This window comes from Nomascus leucogenys, chromosome 16 (genome assembly GCF_006542625.1).
Source record: "Nomascus leucogenys isolate Asia chromosome 16, Asia_NLE_v1, whole genome shotgun sequence".
Taxonomy (NCBI): domain Eukaryota; kingdom Metazoa; phylum Chordata; class Mammalia; order Primates; family Hylobatidae; genus Nomascus; species Nomascus leucogenys.
In genome coordinates, this window is record NC_044396.1 from 2,128,937 (window position 1) to 2,150,739 (window position 21,803).

The window sequence follows — 21,803 nt, forward strand, 5'->3', positions numbered from 1 at the left end:
AGATTGCACCACTGCACTCCAGCCTGGGCAACAGAGAGAGACTCTGTCTCAAAAAAAAAAAAAAAAAAAAAAAAAAAAAGAAAATAAATAAATAAATAAATAAAATAAGTAAAATAAAATTTATTTAATTTTAATTTTTTTTGTGGGGGGAGATGGGGTCTTGCTATGTTGCCCAGACTCGTCTTGAACTCCTAGGCTAAAGTGATCTGCCTGCCTCAGCCTCCTAACGTGCTGGGATTACAGGCATGAGCCACTGTGCCTGGTGCTTTCCCATTCTTTTCTCCATTGTTGAACGTGTTGTCATTAATTTAAAAGTTTCTATAGATGGGCTGGGCATGGTGGCTCACACCTGTAATCTCAGCACTTTGGGAGGCTGAGGCAGGCACATCACTTAAACCTAGGAGTTCAAGACCAGCTTGGGCAACATAGTGAGACCCCGTCTCTAACAAATATACAAAAATTAGCTGGGTGTGGTGGCACACGCCTGTAGTCCCAGCTGCTCGGAGGATGAGGTGGAAGAATTACTTGAACTGAGAGGTGGAGGTTGCAGTGAGCCGAGATTGTGCCACTGAACTCCAGCCCAGGCAACAGAGTGAGACCCCATATAGAAAAAAAAAGTTTTCTATTGATGGACACTTGGATTGTCTTCACCTTTTGGTATTAAAAGTCATGCTGATATTGGCCGGGCGCAGTGGCTCACGCCTGTAATCCCAGCACTTTGGGAGGCTGAGGCGGGCGGATCACGAGGTCAGGAGATCAAGACCATCCTGGCTAACATGGTGAAACCCCGTCTCTACTAAAAATACAAAAAATCAGCCGGGCGTGGTGGTGGGTGCCTGTAGTCCCAGCTACTCGGGAGGCTGAGGCAGGAGAATGGCGTGAACCCGGCAGGCGGAGCTTGCAGTGAGCCGAGATCTCGCCACTACACTCCAGCCTGGGCAACAGAGTGAGACTCCATCTCAAAAAAAAAAAAAAAAGAAGTCATGCTGATATTAATAATCTTGCTTATTTAGAATATATCCAGGGATAACTTAGGCTAAATTCTTAAAAGCACCCTTGCCACTTGAAAGGGTCAATGCATTTGTAATTTTAATATATATTGCAAAATTACCTCCAGAGGGGTTGTACTTCTCCTATATCCCCCCACAGAGTGTGTTGCCCAAATTTTGATTTTTTGCCAGCATGATAGATAAGACATTATGATATCTCCATGGAGGTTTAACACACGTATACTTTCTTCATTGTGAATGAAATTGAGCATCTTTTCACATGTTGCAGCCTTTTCTGCTTTAATTTCCCTAAACTATCTATTCATGGCCATTCTTTGCCATTAACAGCACCCTTAAATGTGATACTTTTTCCTCTGGTAGTCTCGCTGTGTGTGTGTGTGTGTGTATGTTTATGTGTGTGTGTGTGCAAGTGTGTAAATAATAATATAATACATTTCTCTGTTGCTGCACTCTCTCCTCCACCCTCCCCGCTCTGATGTTGTTTGATTTTATACTCCCATCCTGTTTTTTTCTCACTAATAAAATGGAATACAGGCCGGGCGCGGTGGCTCACGCCTGTAATCTCAGCACTTTGGGAGGCTGAGGCAGGAGGATTTCTTGAGCCCAGGAGTTTGAGACCAGCCTGGGCCATATAGCAAGACATCATCTCTATTATCTTTATTATTAAAAACAAACAAACTAATACATAAAAATTTTAAAAAGAAATGTCTATTTACTAAAAATAAAACCTTCCAGTCAATAGAGACAATTTTATTAACTAAGGTTATGATTTACTGATTCATAAGTGCTTAGGGAAATCTGAAAATATGGCAGGTGATCATTTCTTCAAGAAAGACTCCTAGCTCAACAACTCTCATAAGAAGTATGAAAAGGCACGTTATGGTGGCTCATGTCTATAATCCCAGCATTTTGGAAGGCCCAGGTGGCCTTTTGAAATCTGGCAAAACCTTGTCTCTATGAAAATAAAAAGAAAACAAAAAAAATAGCCAGATGCAGTGGTGCACACCTGTAGTCTGGCTACTTGGGAGGCTGAGGATCTCTTGAGCCCAGGAGTTGAGGCAGAAGTGAGCAGCGATGGAACCACTGCACTCCAACCTGGGCGACAGAGCAAGATCCTGTTTCAAAAAAAAAAAAAAAAGAAGGTTTGAAATTAACAGTGATGTGAATGTGAATGTGTGTTGTTACTGTGATTTCTGGGTATTGGGTTCTGTATTCGTTTCCTAGGGCTACTGTAACAAAGTACCATCAGTGAAGTGGCTTAAAACAACAGAAGTTTGGCTGGGGGCAGTGGCTCATGCCTGTAATGCCAGAACTTTGGGAGGCTGAGGCGGGTGGATTGCCTGAGGTCAGGAGTTCGAGACTAGCCTAGCCAACATGGCAAAACCCTGTCTCTACTAAAAATACAAAAATTAGCTGGGCGTGGTGGTAGGCACCTGTAATCCCAGCTACTCAGGAGGCTGAGGCAGGAGAATCACTTGAACTGGGAGGTGGAGGTTGCAGTGAGCCAAGATCGCACAATTGCACCCCAGCCTGGGTGACAAGAGTGAAACTCTGCCTCAAAAAAAAAAAAAAAAAAAAAAGCAAAAGGTTAGTCATAAAAGGGCAAATAGCATGATTCCTGTTTTTTGTTTTGATTTGTTTTGTTTTGTTTTGTTTTTTTGAGACAGGATCTTGTTATGTCACCCAGGCTGGAGTGCAGCGGTACAATCTTGGTTTGCTGCAGCCTCAAATTCCTGGGCTGAAGCTATCCTCTCACCTCAGCCTCCCGGGTAGCTGGGACTTCAGGCATGTCACCATACTTGGCAAATTTCGTTAATTTTTTTGTAGAGACGGCGTTGCTCTATGTTGCCCAGGCTGGTGATTCCCATATTATATAAGGTCCTAGAATAGTTAAATTCATGGAAGCAGAAAATAGAATGGTGGTTGCTTAGGGCTGAGAGGAGGGTGGGAATGGGGAGTTAGTGTTTAGTGGATATGAGTTCCCTTTCGGAAAGATGAAAAAGTTCCAGAGATGGATGGTGGTGATGATTGCACAACAATGTGAATGTATTTAATGCTACCGAGCTGTACGCTTAAAAGTGGTTAAATACAAGGCTGGCTGCCGTGGCTCATGCCTGAAATCCCAGCACTTTGGGAGGCTGAGGCAGGTGGATCACGAGGTCAGAAGTTCAAGACCAGCCTGGCCAACATGGTGAAACCCCCTGTCTACTAAAAGTAAACAAAATTGCTGGGTGTAGTGGTGTGCACCTGTAATCCCAGCTACCCAGGAGGCTGAGGCAGGAGAATTGCTTGAACCTGGGAGGCAGAGTTTGCAGTGAGCCGAGATTGTGCCACTGCACTTCAGTCTGGGCAACAGAGCAAGACTCTGTCTAGAGAAAAAAAAAAGTGATTAAATACAAAAATTAGCCAGGCATGGTAGTGAGCACCTGTAATCCCAGCTACTCAGGAGGATGAGGCAGAGAATTGCTTGAACCCGGGAGGCGGAGGTTGCAGCAAGCTGAGATTGCGCCACTGCACTCCAGGCTGGATGACAGAGCAAGACTTAGTCTCAAAAAAAAAAAAAAAAAAAGTGGTTAAAATGGTAAACTTTATGTTCTGGTTATTTTCCCATACACAACAAAAAAAAAATGGTTACAATGGTAAATTTTATTTTATTTTTTGAGATGGAGTTTCGCTCTTCTCACCCAGCCTGGAGTGATCATGCAATGGCATGATCTTGGCTCACTGCAATCTCTGCCTGCTGTGTTTAAGTCATTCTTCTGCCTCAGCCTCCCAAGTAGCTGAGATCACAGGTGCCTGCTACCACGCCCGGCTAATTTTTGTATTTTCAGTAGAGACAGGATTTCACCATGTTGGCCTGGCTGGTCTCGAACTCCTGTCCTCAGGTGATCCTGCCGCCTCGGTCTCCCAAAGTGCTGGGATCACAGGTGTGAGCCACTGCACCCAGCCCACAGTATTTATTTATTTTTTTTTAGGAAAGGGTATGCTAGCTCCCTCGTGATGGAAGAAACTGACCAAGCCAGTGGTGGGCGCAGCCCTTCCTGTGGCAACTGATTCAATTAAGCACGTTCTCTTCAGACAATCAAGGGTTAGTGGTTGTGGGGTGGAAGGGGGATAACTGGTGGTGGAGGGTGTTTTGATTAAGAGCTTTATTTTGTTATCTTCTCCTAGGGCTCAGAATTCTTTTTTTTTTTTTTTCCGACAGAGTCTCACTTTGTTGCCCAGGCTGGAGTGCAGCAGCAGCGGCGTGATCTCGGCTCACTACAACCTCCGCCTCCCTGGCTCAAGTGATTCTCCTGCCTCAGCCTCCTGAGTAGCTGGGATTACAGGCGGCCACCACCACGCCAGGTTAATTTTTTTGTATTTTTAATAGAGACGGGGTTTCACCATGTTGGCCAGGCTGGTCTCTAACTCCTGACCTCAAGTGATCCACCCGCCTTGGTCTCCCAAAGTGCTGGGATTATAGGTGTGAGCCACTGCGCCTGGCCAGGCCTCAGAATTCTGACTGAAACTCCTTTTTTGGTTTGTTTGACACCTTTTCAAGGGAGTATCACTTTCCCTGCTCTGAGGCTGGTGTCCTAGTCACTTGTAGAGTTATTTCCTGAGAAACCCAAGCACCGCTCCTCTGATCTTGGCTAGGAAAGCAGTTCACAGCCCCTGTGTCTTCATCAAAAAAATGTAGCACTCAAGGGCCAAAAGGTGGGTATTTGGATGTGAGTTCTTTGGTCTTTTGTCTAGGTATTTCTTGAATCTCAAAGAGCAAAATATAATATAGCCCCTGGTTTTCTAAACAAAAGTATCATACCAGGAGACTTTTTGATATTGAGAATTTCCAATTAAAACAAAAATCCATTATCGTGGAAAAATTGGTAGTTATCTCACTCACTCATTTGTCAATGCAAAATAAGAGACTAAAAAAATGTGTAGCTTTCTAATTTTAGCCAGGCCTGTGCTCTTCATAAAAGCTCCCTGTAGACTGGGCACAGTGGCTCACGCCTATAATCCAGCACCTTGGGAGGCCAAGGCTGGCGAATCACCTGAGGTCGGGAGTTTGAGACCAGGCTGACCAACCTGGAGAAACCCCTGTCTCTACTAAAAATACAAGTTAGCCGGGCGTGGTGGTGCATGCCTGTAATCCCAGCTACTCGGGAGGCCGAGGCAGGAGAATTGCTTGAATACGGGAGGCGGAGATTGCGGTGAGCCGAGATTGTGCCATTGCACTCCAGCCTGGGCAACTAGAGCAAAATCTCGTCTCAAAAAAAAAAAAAAAAAAAAGGCTCCCTGTCACCATGGGTAGCTGTCAAGTTGAAAATGGTAAATGACCCTTCAGCCTTTGCTGACAAACATTATCTATTCAATTAATGGCCCATAAAATGATTTAGGTAAAAGGCAAGACTGCAATTTCTTCTTCCAAAGGAGAAAGAAAGACGATACTGTCTAATTTACCAAACTTCAAGCTTTTAAAAGGTTTTAGGAAATGTAAAATATCTCTTGCACAGGATTATAGAAGCTGAAAGAGGAAACCAGGAGCTATAAGTCAAAGAGAAACTGTAGGTACATTCTAAAGGTAGATTCCTTTCTGTGTATGTGACTGTTTTCTCCTTGCAGCCTTTCTGTAGGCAGATTCCTCATCTAATTAGAGAAAACGTTGATATGGAATGAGATAAAGACTGTGTACTTAAAAATTAAATTAAATAGGCCAGGCACTGTGGATCAGGCCTGTAATCCCAGCACTTTGGGAGGCTGAGGTGGGAGGATCCCTTGAGCTCAGGAGTTTGAGACAGTCAGGGCAACATAGTGAGACTCCCATCTTTATAAATAATAATAATAAAAAAATTAGCTGGGGCCAAGCACGGTGGCTCACGCCTGTAATCCCAGCACTTTGGGAGGCCGAGGCGGGCAGATCACGAGGTCAGGAGATTGAGACCACCCTGGCTAACACGGTGAAACCCTGTCTCTACTAAAAATAAAAATAAAAATAAAATAGCTGGATGTGGTGGCGGGCACCTATAGTCCCAGCTACTTGGGAGGCTGAGGCAGCAGAATGGCATGAACCCGGGAGGCGGAGCTTGCAGTGAGCCAAGATCGCACCACTGCACTCCAGCCTGGGCAACAGAGCAAGACTCCGTTTCAAAAAAAAAAAAAAAAAAAAAAGAAAAATATATTAGCTGGGTGTGGTGGTGCATGTCTGTGGTCCCAGCTACTCTGGAGGCTGAGGTGGGAGGATCACCTGAGCATGGGAGGTCAGGGCTGCAGTGAGCCAAGATCGCGCCACTGCACACCAGCCTGGGTGACAGAGTGAGACCCTATCTCAAAAAAAAAAAATTATATGTAGAAAAACGTGACATTCATAAGGAATATACACAGATCCTTTGCTCTTTATCACATATACTATAGATGAATAAAGTTGCATAATTAAAACAACCCGGCATGAAAGGAAAGTGTGTAACACCCCAGATGGTAGGAAGGCACCACTGAAGAAGGGGGCACTGTATGTACTCTGGATGTCTGTTTGTATTTTTTTTTTTTCTTTTTGAGAGGGAGTCTTGCTCTGTGGCCTAGGCTGGAATGCAACCGCACAATCTCAGCTCACTGCAACCTCCGCCTCCCAGGTTCAAGCGATTCTTCTGCCTCAGCCTCCCAAGTAGCTGGGATTACAGGCAGGTGCCACCATTCCCAGCTAATTTTTTGCATTTAGTAGAGACGGGAGTTTCACCATATTGGCCAGGCTGGTCTTGAACTCCTGACCTCAGGTGATCCACCCACCTTGGCCTCCCAAAGTGCTTGGATTACAGGTGTGAGCTACCACACCTGGCCTAGATGTCTGTTTTCATGAGACTGTTAACTTTACCAACATCTGAAGAGGTTCTTTAATTCAGGACCTTATAATAACATCAAAAGTGTTCTTTGAGGACAGGCATGGTGGCTCACACCTGTAATCCCAGCACTTTAGGAGGCTGAGGGGGGCAGATCACCTGAGGTCAGGAGTTTGAGACCAGCCTGGCCAACATGGCCGAACCCTGTCTCTACTAAAAATACAAAAATAAGCTGGGCTCAGCGGCAAGCATGGGTATCCAGCTACTCAAGTGGCTGAGGCAGGAGAATCCCTTAAGCCCGGGAGGCGGAGGTTGCTGTGAGCCAAGATGGAGCCATTGCACTCCAGCCTGGGCGACAGAGTGAGACTCCATCAGAAAAAAAAAACTATTTCTGAGAATGGCTGAACTACACAATGAAGAGTGAGACTTCTGTTTTCTGAAACCACTGGCTTAAGCGTGAGTAAATATATCACAAACACTGTGTTGTGTGGCTTTGGTATTAAGCCCTAATTCATCCTGAGGCAGCTGTGGGGCCCTGGACTGGGCATGTCAGGAGACGTCTTCATTTGTCACACCGGGAATACTGTGGCTGCCCTGGTTCTTTTCTGGCTCTTTCTCTGCAGCTCCCTGATGATAGGCACCAGATGGATACCAACCATGGAAACACTAGGTCTCTCTCTGCAGTTGCTCAGAGCTCTGAAGAGTTGAGGTTCGCTCACTTTTGGAAGTCCCCACTTCATCCTGGGAGGGTTGGCGCCTCACTGCACTGTCTGCAGCTCTCTCATCTGTCTCTCTCAGAGTCCCCTTGAGCCAGGTGCTGGTGTCGGTGGGGATGCAATGGGGATACTGCTCAACTTTTGGATACTAGCACAGAGCAGCTTCCAACTTGAATTGCACCTAAAAAAAATCCTCCTCCCCAAAGCAGGAATTATAGACTCTGAGATTCATTCATTCATTCATTCATTCATTTTGGTCTTTTTTCCCTCGTAGTAGATAAAGCAATCAAAACCAAATGTGATCATGTTATAATTATTATTATTTTTTGAGACAGAGTCTCACTCTGTTGCCCAGGCTGGAGTGCAGTGGCGCGATCTCGGCTCACTGCAAGCTCCGCCTCCCAGGTTCACGCCATTCTCCTGCCTCAGCCTCTTGTGTAGCTGGGACTATAGGCGCCCGCCATCACGCCGGCTAATTTTTTGTATTTTTAGTAGAGACTGAGTTTCACCATGTTAGCCAGGATGGTCTCGATCTCCTGACCTCGTGATCCGCCCACCACGGCCTCCCAAAGTGCTGGGATTACAGGCATGAGCCACCGTGCCTGGCAATCGTGTTATTTTTCTGCTCAAAAAATAGCCAAAGTGCCACTGCCCTTAGAATGAACTCTAAGTCTGTATCTTCGCTTACATGTCATTCTTTGGGTCTTTATCATGAGCTCTATGCCATGTGCAAGGCCAATTTTAAGATATTTGGGATGGATCGGTGCAGCAAATAAGAACTCCCATGCCATAGGGGCTTGCATTCTGGCCAGGGGAGATAGTAAATATAAACATGACATGGAAGTAAATTATAAAGATTGTTAGGTGATAAGCACTTGGAAGAAAGAAAAAGTAGTGCATGGGCCGGGTGCAGTGGCTCTTGCCTGTAATCCTAGCACTTTGGGAGGCCCAGGTGGGTGGATTCCTTGAGGTCAGGAGACCAGCCTGGCGAACATGGTGAAACGCCATCTCTACTAAAATACAAAAATTAGCTGAGCGTGGTGGCTACTGGGGAGGCTGAAGTAGAAGAATTGCTTGAACCCAGGAGGCGGAGGTTGCAATGAGCCAAGATCATACCACTGCACTCCAGCCTGGGCAACAGAGCGAGACTCCATCTCAAAATAAATACATACAATTAAATAAAAAGAAAAAGTAGTGCATGGAGTACAGGTGTGTGGTGGTGAGTCGTCCTTTCAATCAAGCCCCTAACTGCTTATCCCTGCCCTGGGCCTCCCTGTACATCCCTGCCCTGGGCCTCCCTGTACATCCCTGCCCTGGGCCTCCCTGTACATCCCTGCCCTGGGCCTCCCTGTACACTGACCACCAAGTGCTCTGCCTCAGCGCTTTTGCGCTTGTTCCTCTGCAGAGAGTGCCTCTCATATGGATCCAGTTTTTTTGTCACTTCAGTCAGTTGTCTCCTCAAACGTCATCTCCTCTGAGAAGACCTTCCTGCCCACTTAATCTAAAGTTCCCCCACCCACCCCCAGCAAACTCTATCTCCTTATCTTGCTGTTTTTCTTCATGATAATTAAACAGGGTTGTGTGATATTTGCATTTGGTTATATATTTGTCCTCTCTCTCTCCCCACTAGAACATAAACACCACAAAGTCAGGGATTTTGTGTGATATTTTTGCTTTTCTATCACCAACACCTAGTTTTTTTTTTTTGTTTTTTTGAGAAGGAGTCTCGGTCTTTCACCCAGGCTGGAGTGCAATGGCGTGATCTTGGCTCACTGCAACATCAGCCTCCTGGGTTCAAACGATTCTCCTGCCTCAGCCTCCTGAGGAGCTGGGATTACAGGCGCCACCACCACGCCCAGCTAATTTTTGTATTTTTGTAAAGATGGGGTTTTACCATGTTGGCCAGGCTGATCTTGAACTCCTGACCTCAGGTGATCTGCCCACCTTGGCCTCCCAAAGTGCTGGGATTACAGGCGTGAGCCACTGTGCCTGGCCTCTTTTTACATTTTCTTGTACCTTTGTTAACACTGAGCCTAGTATTTATTTCATTCTTGGTTCTGAATTGCTGCTGCTGCTGGTGGTGGAGGTGGATGCTGATGGGACCAATAAGTCCTCACCCAGAAGCTTCCTCAATTATTAAATATTCTCTCAGGGGACTGCCCCAGGTGTTCTTTGCCTAATGCTCACCTTTCTGAGGCTCCATGTAGGTCTTTATAATATGAATCAAGGGCTCCGATTAGGCTGACACCAAATTGGTGTGTTCTAACCTCAGCTTCAAAAGCTTCATTAGAATCACAATGGCTAATATGATGGAGCACTTACTTTGCTGCGGACGTCCTGCTAATCTCTTTCTGTGCTCCAAGCGTTTTCAGTCTCACGCCCTCTGAGGTGAATACTATTATTGACCCCCATTTTACAGATGTGGGAGCTGAGGCTCAAGGTCACACAGCTGGTGAAAAGCCAAACCGAGATGGGAAAGCAGCCCACCCCACCCCGGGATGCTACCCTTCGCTGCAGTGGACCACTGGTTCCAGAATCGCCCTCATTTTGGAAGATGGGTTTCTGTATTCCCACAATCCAAGCCCCTTTCTCAGCTTCTACTGAGATGTTGGTGCCCGCAGGCAATATTCTTTTTAATTCTTGTTAAAAACTTGTCCCAAATCCCTGTCAGGTTTCTCCTGCTGAGAAGCTTCGGGGGACAGCATTGAAACCTCAGACTTTCTTCCTCCTGTCTCAAGGCCCAGAGAAGAACCAGCTGGAATCCGTCTGTTCTGGGCTTGCTTCCTCTAACCTGGGCCCCACGGGGGTCCTGCTGGGCCTGTTAGAGGTGAGAGCACCTCACAAGCTGAAGGGTCCCTAAAGCCCCTCTTTCTTGCACTTGTTTTATTGGGTGGCAGGGCCTTTTGAGCACGGTTTCTGCTCCCATAGAAAGTTCTACCCTCCAGTAATGTTACTAAATTATGCATCTGGTAGACAGGATTTTGTCCTTTATCAGAACTCCTCTGTAGGGGTGGGAATACAGGAGGGAAGGAGGCCTTGACCTGTCTTCCTAAAGGTTAGAGGGTCTGACCCAACACAAAGCAACATGCATTTGGACTTTAGTTTTCATTTCAACAAAGAGGTGATGATTTTCCAAAGTGACATATAATCATTAACCTCCTAGTTGGATTGGAAAATGGATCTCTCCTTGCAGCTTCTATGCTCAAACCACTTCATCACACTGTTGTCTCTGGGTAACTTCATTTAGAGTGTAGAATGTTTATCAGAGTATCATGTCCCCAATAATACGGTGGCTGGATAAAGGACAGGAGAGATGAACGAGTTATGTAAGTCATATTGTTTCCTGAAATGTTTTCTAGAGTAATATTCTGTTTCCTAGGTTTGCATGTCTATGGGTAAGCTAGAGTGCTTGGTGACTCACATCTGCTTACACATTCAGATCTTTGTGAGGGAGTCGTTTAATACTGTAGTTCAGCTAGGTATGTAAAAATCTGTATATTTAGCCAGTAGGATAACATTTGATTGAAACACCGCTTCAAGGACCAAAGACTTTCCCCTTGCCAGGGAGCTGAAATACAACTTTCCCAAAAGACCTTGTTTGCTTCTAAGAAGAACCACATTACTGAACATTGAGCCTCAACTGTCAATTTTATGGGTACCTGCGGATAAGATATTGTGATTCTTTGTCTTTGCCTATCGTGTGTGTAGACTGTGGTGTAGAAGTTAGAAAACAGAACAGTCCTTTCAGTACTCCTCCAGCCATGCATCCCATAGGCCCACAGGGGAGAACTACAGCTTGTACCAGTTTATGCTGTTGGAGGATTCAGGTCCTCTTCCCTAGCCCTAATGCCCTAATGCCCTAATGGCCTCTTCTTTGTTTTTTTTTTTTTTTTTTTTTACTTTGAGATGAAGTCTTGTTCTGTCGCCCAGGCTGGAGTGCAGTGGCCCGATCTCGGCTCACTGTGACCTCTGGCTCCTGGGTTCAAGCGATTCTCCTGCCTCAGCCTCCCGAGTAGCTGGGATTACAGGCGCACGCCACTGTGCCCGGCTAATTTTTTGTATTTTTAGTAGACATGGGGGTTTCACTATGTTGGCAGGGCTGGTCTTGAACTCCTGTCCTCAGGTAATCTGCCCGCCTCGGCCTCCCAAAGTGCTAGGATTATAGGGGTGAGCCACCATGCCTGGCTGGTTTCTTCTTTCTCCTCTAGGTTTTTTGAGGTATAATTGACAAAAATTATATATATTTGAGGTGTACAACTTGATGTTTTGATATACATATACATTGTGCAATAATCACCACATTTAAGCTAATTAACGTCTCATCGCCTCACTTACCATTTGCTTTTTCTTTTCTTTTTTCTTTTCTTTTCTTTTTTTTTTTTGAGACAGAGTCTCACTCTGTCGCCCAGGCTGGAGTGCAGTGGCGTGATCTTGACTCACTGCAACCTCCGCCTCCTAGGTTCACATCATTCTCCTGCCTCAGCCTCCCAAGTGGCTGGGCCTACAGGCGCCCACCACCACGCCCGGCTAATTTTTTGTATTTTTAGTAGAGACGGGGTTTCACCGTGTTAGCCACGCTGGTCTCGAACTCCTGACCTCGTGATCTGCCTGCCTCAGCCTCCCAAAGTGCTGGGATTACAGGTGTGAGACACTGCGCCCGTCTTCTTTTTTTTTTTTTTTTTTTGAGATGGGGTTTCTCTCTTGTCGCCCAGGCTGTAGTGTGATGGTGCAATCTCAGCTCACTGCAATATCCGCCTCCCGGGTTCAAGCGATTCTCCTGCCTCAGCCCCCTGAGTAGCTGGGATTACAGGCATGCGCCACCACACCCGGCTAATTTTTGTATTTTTAGTAGAGATGGTGTTTAGCCACGTTGGCCAGGCTGGTCTTGAACTCTGGACCTCCGGTGATCTGCCCACCTCAACCTCCCAAAGTGCTGGGATTACAAGCATGAGCCACTGTGCCCAGCCTGCTTTTTCTTTATTTGTGGTGAGAGCACTTAAGATCTACCCACTTAACGGCCGGGCGCGGTGGCTCAAGCCTGTAATCCCAGCACTTTGGGAGGCCGAGGCGGGCGGATCACGAGGTCAGGAGATCGAGACCATCCTGGCTAACACGGTGAAACCCCGTCTCTACTAAAAATACAAAACAATTAGCCGGGCGTGGTGGCGGGTGCCTGTAGTCCCACCTACTTGGGAGGCTGAGGCAGGAGAATGGCGTGAACCCGGGAAGCGGAGCTTGCAGTGAGCTGAGATCGCGCCACTGCACTCCAGCCTGGGCGACAGATCAAGACTCCATCTCAAAAAAAAAAAAAAAAAAAAAAAAAGATCTACCCACTTCGTAAATTTCAGGTATACAACACAGCACGCTTCTATGCCAATGAAAATGAAACAAGAAAATGGTATTAATAGTCATGGAGCCTACAGAAGCTGGCAAGAAATTACTGAGATAAATTGAGATCGGTCCAGTTTAAGAGAAGGGATAGGTTCTTTCCTGCTGAAATTAGCAGATGGTACCCCAAGCGATGCACATTTTCTAGATCATATTGATGGCTACTGCTCTGTAGCCCGTAGATTCTCAATAAAAGTTTATAATTGAAATGGACATAAAAAGCATTCCACATAAAATTTAAAAAGCAGCTAATTTAATATGAAATGAAAATACTTTCAAACTAAAGAGAACATAAAACTTCATTCAATAAATACATCAAATAATAAAATAGATAATTTCCAGTAACCATTAGGGAGCAATAATAAAAGCAAACTAAGATGAAGAAGGGAAATATTTGAGCCGAGTTGTAGATTCTGTTAAGCACTATGTTGTGCAGATAATAACAAATAAAAGTGGACTTGATGGGCCAAATCAAGTATCACTAAATGCAATTGAGGATAAATGTCAAGGCCCTTGATTTGTCAGAAAAAAATCAGCTGCAGAAGTATGGGTGTGGGGGGTAGAAATACTAGTAACTTGGCACTTAGGTGTCAAATAGGCTTTATCTGTGTGTCAGCTGTCAGTGGCTGATTGAAGACTGTGTTGAGAAGGAACCTGAGAATACTTCTAACTTTCGGGTGTTAAAAGAAAAACCTAGGCTGGGCATGGTGGCTCATGCCTGTAATCCCAGCACTTTGGGAGGCCGAAGCGGGCAGATCACCTGAGGTTAGGAGTTCGAGACCAGCCTGGCCAACATGGTGAAACCTCGTCTCTACTAAAAATACAAAAATTAGTTGGGTGTGGTGGCTCGTGCCTGTAATCCCGGCTACTTTGGAGGCTGAGGCAGAAGAATCGCTTCAACCCAGGTGGCAGAGGTTGCAGTGAGCCAAGATAGCACCATTGCACTCCAGTCTGGGTGACAGAGCAAGACTCCGTCTCAAAAAAAAAAGGAAAAACCTTAAACAAATTAAATTTAACAGAGTTTAACTGAGAAAGAACCGATATCGAGTTAGGCAGCATCCCGAGCCAGAGTAGGCTCAGAAAGTCCAGCGCAGCCATATGGTGGATTTTATGGACAGAAAAAGCAAAATGTCCTACAGAAAACGGAAGTGAGGTACAGATACAGCCAGATTGGTTACAGCTCAGTGTTTGCCTTATTTGAAAATGGTTTGAACAGCTGGCAGCCTGTGATTGGCCCAAACTCAGTGGCACAAGAGTGTGTTACAGTCTGTTTACACAACAAGTGAGGTTACAGTTCACTATATATGGAGGTACCTTTAGGCCAAACTTAAAATACACAAGGAACCAGCTTTAGGCTAACATGACTTAACACAGGGAACAATGTGACACATTGAGCGGCATTGCCTGTCATAGATGGCTGGTGGTATATATGTAGTAAATAGCAATTCATGAAATCATCTATGCATTTTAGTAGATGGCAAGTTCTGAATGTGTCAACAGTGTAATGTGACTGCCTCACATCATTATACTATGTTAGAGGAAGTATAGTGTCAGGAAGAAAAGAGGCCATGCATCGCAGGAATCCTGTGCTCAGTATTGGGTACTGCATTTTTTGGAAGGACATTGATGAGCTCATTAGAGTGTGTTGGAGATGGGCATCCAGGGTGGCGAAGAGATTGAAAACCATGCCAAATGAAGAAGGAAAGTGTCAGGGATAGTCTGGATGTGAATGGAATTAAGGTGGCACTTACAGCCTAGATACATTATGTGAAAGAAGAATTAGGTTGAACTCAGAGGGTAGAAATAAGACCAATGAGTTGAAGTTGTAAGGAGGCAGATTTCCACTTAACACGAGGAAAGATTCCTTAACAATTTAAGTGTTTTGAAAATGGAATGTAGGGCTGGGTGCGGTGGCTGACGCCTGTAATCCTAACACTTTCGGAGGCCAAGGTTGGAGGACTGCTTTAGCTCAGGAGTTCGAGACCAGCCTGGGCAACATGGCAAAACCCAGTTTCTACAAAAAATACAAAAAGTAGCTGGACATGGTGGTGTGTGCCTGTAGTCCTAGCTACTTGGGAGGCTGAGAAGGGAGGACCACCTGAGCCTGGGGAGGTGGAGGCTGCAGGGAGCTGAGATCACACCACTGCACTGCAGCTTGGTCAACACAGTAAGACCGTTTCAAAACAAACAAACAAAAACCCACAAAAAAATCCAACAGAATAATCCTCAATAAATGGCTCACTTTTAACATGAAAAATGATTTATAGTAATGTCTTTACCCTTGACTTTGTCACCATTTTATTTTATTTTTTGAGACAGTGTCTCACTCTGTCACCCAGGGTGGAGTGCACTGGTGAGATCTCAGCTCACTGCAACCTCTGTCTCCCAGGCTCAAGTGATCCTCCCACCTCAGCCTCTGGAGTAGCTAGTACTATAGGTGCATGCCATCATGCCCAGCTAATTTTTTTATTTTTTTATTTTTTTGAGACGGAGTCTCGCTCTGTCGCCCAGGCTAGAGTGCACTGGTGCCATCTCAGCTCACTGCAAGCTCCGCCTCCCAGGTTCACGCCATTCTCCTGCCTCAGCCTCCCTAGTAGCTGGGACTACAGGCGCCTGCCACCATGCCTGGCTAATTTTTTGTATTTTTGGTAGAGACAGGGTTTCACCATGTTAGCCAGGATGGTCTCAATTAATTTTTGTATTTTTTAGTAGAGATGGGGTTTTGCCATGTCGTCCAGGCTGGTGTCGAACTCCAGGGCTCAAGTGATATACTTGCCTTGGCCTCCAAAGTGCTGGGATTGCAAGCACAAATCACCATTCCTGGCCTTGTCACCATTTTTTATTTTTTATTTTATTTTTTTGAGACAGAGTCTCGCTGTGTTGCCCAGGCTGGAGTGCAGTGGTGTGGTCTTGGCTCACTGTAAACTCCACCTCCTAGGTTCAAATGATTCTCCTGCCTCAGCCTCCCGAGTAGCTGGGATTACAGGGACATCCCATCTCATCCGGCTAATTTTTGTATTTTTAGTAGAGATGGGCTTTTGCCATGTTTGCCAGGCTGGTCTCGAACTCTTGATCCCAGGTGATCTGCCTGCCTCGGCCTTCTAAAATGCTGGGATTACAGGCATGACTCACTGCACCCGGCTCTTGTCAACATTTTAATCAAAGACTTGGATGAGTATAAATAAAGTCTACTTATCAAATTGTAAATAATATGAAGTTGAAGGGGGTTGTAAATATATGGCATCATACTTCTAAAAGATCAGATCATATTGCCTGCTAGAATGATAGGTGAGATCTAAGAAATAGAAATGTTGCCGGGCGCGGTGGCTCACGCTTGTAATCCTAGCACTTCGGGAGGCCGAGGCGGGCAGATCACGAGGTCAGGAGACCGAGACCACGGTGAAACCCCGTCTCTACTAAAAATACAAAAAAATTAGCCGGGCGTGGTGGCGGGCGCCTGTAGTCCCAGCTACTCGGAGAGGCTGAGGCAGGAGAATGGCGTGAACCCGGGAGGCGGAGCTTGCAGTGAGCCGAGATCGCGCCACTGCACTCCAGCCTGGGCGACAGAGCGAGACTCCGTCTCAAAAAAAAAAAAAAAAAAAAAGAAATAGAAATGTAAAGGAAATCAGTATAAGGCTCTACGATGGAATCTGAAAACCCAACTGGACAAATTTGCATGAGAAAGACTCACAGACTGGCAGCTAATTTGAATAATTTGGAGCAGCATGATCTGATAGAAAAAGAATACAAGCCATGCATAAATTTTGCATTTTCTAGTAGATTCCCTAAAAAAAAAAGAAAAGAACAGATGAAATTAATTATAATAATATATTTTTACTGAACTAAATATATCCAAAATACTCATATTGATTACATGTTGAACATGTATAAATTATTGATACATTTACGTTTTTACATAAGGTTTTTGAAATCCTGTGTGTATTTTATATGTACAGCATATCTCCATTCAAAAGCTACATTTAAGGTTGGGGTCAGTGGCTCATGCCTGTAATCCCAGCACTTTGGGAGGCTGAGACAGGCGGAGTGCTTGATCCCAGGAGTTCAAGACCAGCCTGGGCAATAGGGTAAGTAAGATGCTGTCTCAAAAAAAATACAACCACACACATACAGAAAAACAGGCACATTGGTGTGCACCTACAGTCCCAGCTACTTGGGAGGCTGAGGTAGGAGGATTGCTTGAACCCAGCGAGTTTGAGGCTGCTCTGGGCAACGTAGCCAGATTTTGTGTCTAAAAAAAAAAAAAAAAAAAAAATTGAAAGATTTTCAGCTAGGTGTGGTGGCTCATGAGAATCCCAGCACTTTTGGAGGCTGAGGCAGGAGGATCGCTTGAGGTCAGGAGTTTGAGACTAGCGTAGGTGACAGAGTGAGACCCTCTCTCTCTCTCTGTGTTTTGTTTTTGTTTTTGAGATAGGGTCTCACTCTGTTGCTGAGGCTGGAGTGCAGTGATTTAGCCTTGGCTCACTAAACCTCTGCCTCCCAGGCTCAGGTGATCCTCCCATCTCAGCCTTGCAAGTAGCTAGGACTACAGGTGTGTGCCACCATGCTTGGCTAATAAAAAATTTTGTTTTTGTTTTTGTTTTTGTGGAGATGGGGTTTAGCCATGTTGTTTAGGCTAGTCTCATGCAATTCATCTGCCTTGGCCTCCCAAAGTGCTAGGATTACAGGCTTGAGCTATTGTGCCTTGCCTCTTTTTATTTTGAAAAACTATTATTATTATTTTTTATCTTCTCCACAGATAAAGAAGAGACCTTGTCTCTGATATATTTATTTAAAAATTGAATTGAGTCTGTTTTTTACATTTAAATGATATAAAACTAAAAATTTGGCTGGGCGTGGTGGCTCACGCCTGTAATCCCAGCATTTCGGGAGGTTGAGGTGGGTGGATCACCCGAGGTCAAGAGTTTGAGACCAGCTTGGCCAACATGGTGAAACCCCGTCTCTACTAAAAATACAAAAAAATTTAGCTGGGCGTGGTGGTGCACATCTGTAATCCCAGCTACTCGGGAGGCTGAGGCAGGAGAATCACTTGAACCCGGGAGGCAGAGGTTGCAGTGAGCCAAGATTGCGCCACTGCACTCCAGCCTGGGCGACAAGAGTGAAACTCCATTTCCCCCCCAAAACAAAACAAAACCCTAAAAATTCCATTTCTCAGTTGCAGTGGCCATATAGCCAGTGCCCAATAATCACATGTGATTGGTGGCTACCGTATTGGATCATGTAGCTGAAGTGGTTTTAGTTGGTTTGAGTTGTTTAGGAGTTTACTAATAATTTGAAATAAAAGTACTTTTTTTTTTTTTTTTTTTGTGACGGAGTCTCACTCTGTCGCCCAGGCTGGAGTGCAGTGGCGCGATCTCAGCTCACTGCAAGCTTCCGCCTCCCAGGTTCACGCCATTCTCCTGCCTCAGCCTCTCCGAGTAGCTGGGACTACAGGCGCCCGCCACCACGCCTGGCTAATTTTTTTGTATTTTTAGTAGAGACGGGGTTTCACCGTGGTCTCGATCTCCTGACCTCGTGATCCGCCCGCCTTGGCCTCCCAAAGTGCTAGGATTACAAGCGTGAGCCACCGCGCCTGGCCAAAAGTACATATTTTGAACAAGGAAGTTGACGGTTCTGTTCTACTCCACTTTAGTTAAACTTTACCTGAAGCATTTCACTCACTTCTAGGTAGCAGAGTTTAAAGGGACAAAGACAAACTGGGTGTGTGTGTGCTGGAGTGTGTGAATACAGAAAGTGGCCCTTGGAGCAGGGGTGAGACTTACCTGAGGGTGTAGGATTAGGGCCAAGGCTTGGAAGCCCACACAGTATGGGTTGTTGTGTGATGTAAATGGACTGATGACTCCTGGAGGACCACAACTTTCTGGGAGAGATATGGCAGAAAATTTCCAAAAGCGGAATGGTTTTTTGAGCTGGATTCCCCTCATAGTCCCTTTCAACTCTGATTTCACAAATTCTTTCCTTTTACTAAGGGATCATTCAGGATTCCTTTTGGGGGAGAACAAAGTAACATTTATGAGTTAGAGGGGACTGTATTATTATTATTAGATTCTTGCTCTGTCACCCAGGCTGGAGTTCAGTGGCATGATCTCAGCTCACTGCAGCCTCCTCAACCCAGGTTCAAGCAATTCTCATGCCTCAGCCTCCTGAGTAGCTGGGATTACAGGCGCACGCCACGATGCCTGGCTAATTTTTTTTTGCATTTTTAGCAGAGACCGGGTTTTGCCACATTGCCCTGGCTGGTCTCAAACTCCTGACCTCAAGGGATCCACCCGCCTTGGCCTCCCAAAGTGCTGGGATTACAGGCATGAGCCGCCGTGCCTGACCTCACCCTTATTATTATTATTATTTTATTTATTATTATTATTTTTTTGAGATGGAGTCTTGCTCTATTGCCCAGTCTGGAGTGCAGTGGCGTGATCTCGGCTCACTGCAAGCTCCGCCTCCCAGGTTCACGCCATTCTCCTGCCTCAGCCTCCCAAGTAGCTGGGACTACAGGCACCCGCCACCAGGCCTGGCTAATGTTTTTGTATTTTTAGTAGAGACGGGGTTTCACTGTGTTAGCCAGGATGTCCGGATCTCCTGACCTCGTGATCCGCCCGCCACGGCCTCCCAAAGTGCTGGGATTACAGGTGTGAGCCACTGCGCCCGGCCACCCTTCTTATTTTCTAGATGAGAAAGCAGGGACCCTAAGAGAGCCTGCTCAAGGTCACATGGCTGTTTGGCCTCAGGTGCCTGGGAGCTGGCACTTCTGTGGTGGCGTGGGTTAGGTCTGCTCCAGATGGATACAAGCCTTGTTAAGGGGAGAATTTTTAGATGAAGGCACAGGGAGTGAGGCTATATTCTTTCTCTCTTACTTAGAATAAAAGGAGTCATTATGTAAGATGCATCTGTGCCTAGTATGATTCCTGAAAGGTCAATGCGTTCTTTCAGTTGAAACCAGTACATGGGTGCCACCTACAGGATTTGTAGAAAACAGATGTTCAGCATTTTCCTATCATACGCTTGGCTTTCAGCACAAAGGTATTAGACATTCATTTAAGGCCACCTGAAAATTACTATTATTAATATTCAAAGGGGGCTGATAACTAGTGGTTTTGCTGAGGAAAAATGTGTAGCCTAAGAGACCTAGGAGTGACAGAGAAGGCTGTGAGGTTGTGTGCCTATGGGATGTGACATCAGGACCATTTTCTTTTTTTTTTGAGAAGGAGTTTCGCTCTTGTTGCCCAGGCTGGAGTGCACTGGCGTGATCTCCAGCTCACCGCAACCTGCGCCTCCCGGGTTCAAGCGATTCTCCTGTCTCAGCCTCTAGAGCAGCTGGGATTACAGGCCACCATGCCCAGCTAATTTTGTATTTTTAGTAGAGACGGGGTTTCTCCACGTTGGTCAGGGTGGTCTCAAACTCCAAACCTCAGGTGATCCACTCGCCTCAGCCTCCCAAAGTGCGGGGATGACAGGCGTGAGCCACCACGCCCGGCTGGACCATCTTAAGAAAACCTCTTTCCTTCTTCCCTATAAGGCCCATCATTTACCAAGACTTTGCTCCTTTGTCTCTTAATTTCTTCTTCAAAACACTGTCATTTAGTGAAATACAATTCCTAGGAAGTATTCTGCTTGAGAGAGACATAATGGGCTGGGCACAGTGGCTCATGCCTGTAATCCCAGCAACTTGGGAGGCTGAGGCAGGTGGATCACTTGAGGTCAGGAGTTTGAGACCAGCCTGGCTAACATGGTGAAACCCTGCCTTAACTAAAAATACAAAAATTATCTGGGCATGGTAATGCATGCCTGTAGTACCCAGCTACTTGGGAGGCTAAGGCAGAAGAATCACTTGAACCCAGGAGTCAGAGGTTGCAGTGAGCTGAGATGGTACCATTGCACCCCAGCCTGGGCAACACAGCAAGATTCTTTCTCAAAAAAAAAAAAAAAAAAAAAGAGAGAGAGACAGAATGGAGTAATGAGAACAGTGCAGGGTTTTGACTTCAGTACAGATATAGGTCCAAATTCTGACAATGTACCATTTAATACATGACCACTGCCCTCAGTGTCTTCATCTGCAATGAGACATTAATACTGTTTACCTTGTAGGGTAGTACTGAGGACTGAAGATACACAAGATTCTAGTGTCAAGTCTAGAAGTGCTATAGGGCTAACGGTGATGATTTTTATCAGGTTTCACCTATGAGGGGAATTGATGCCTCTAATCATGGGGCATCTGTAGGTGCCTGAAACCTCTCCTAGAATACCGGCTGGGCTTGGAAGCGGCATGGCGAGCACTGAACCTCAAATATTTCTTCATTATTCTCAGTTCCATGTGAACTTTCCTTGTCTGCTGTAACCTATTTGTGCCTCTCTGATGGTGTTGGCCACATTCTGGCTTGTAGAATATGATAATTTGTGTATGTCTAATTTCCACTTTTAGATCATAAATTCACTATAGACAGAGACTGGATTCACACCTTTCAAATCTCCCCAGCATCTAGCATCTCCCTTGCCCATAAAAGGCACTTAAAACGAGCTTATGTATTTAAGACAGAGTCTCGCTCCATCGCCCAGGCTGGAGTGCAGTGGCCCGATCTTGCCTCGCTGCAACCTTCGCCTCCTGAGTTCAAGCGATTCTCCTGCCTCAGCCTCCCGAGTGGCTGGGATTACAGGTGTGCACCACACGCTCAGCTAATTTTTGTATTTTTAGTAGAGATGGGGTTTCACCACGTTGGCCAGGCTGGTCTTAAACACCTGACCTCAGGTGATCCGGCAGCCTTGGCCTCTCAAAGTGTTGGGATTACAGGCTTAAGCCACCACACCTGGCCTTAAAATGAGCTTATTAAGTGAATGCCTGAAGTATGGAAGGATGGTAT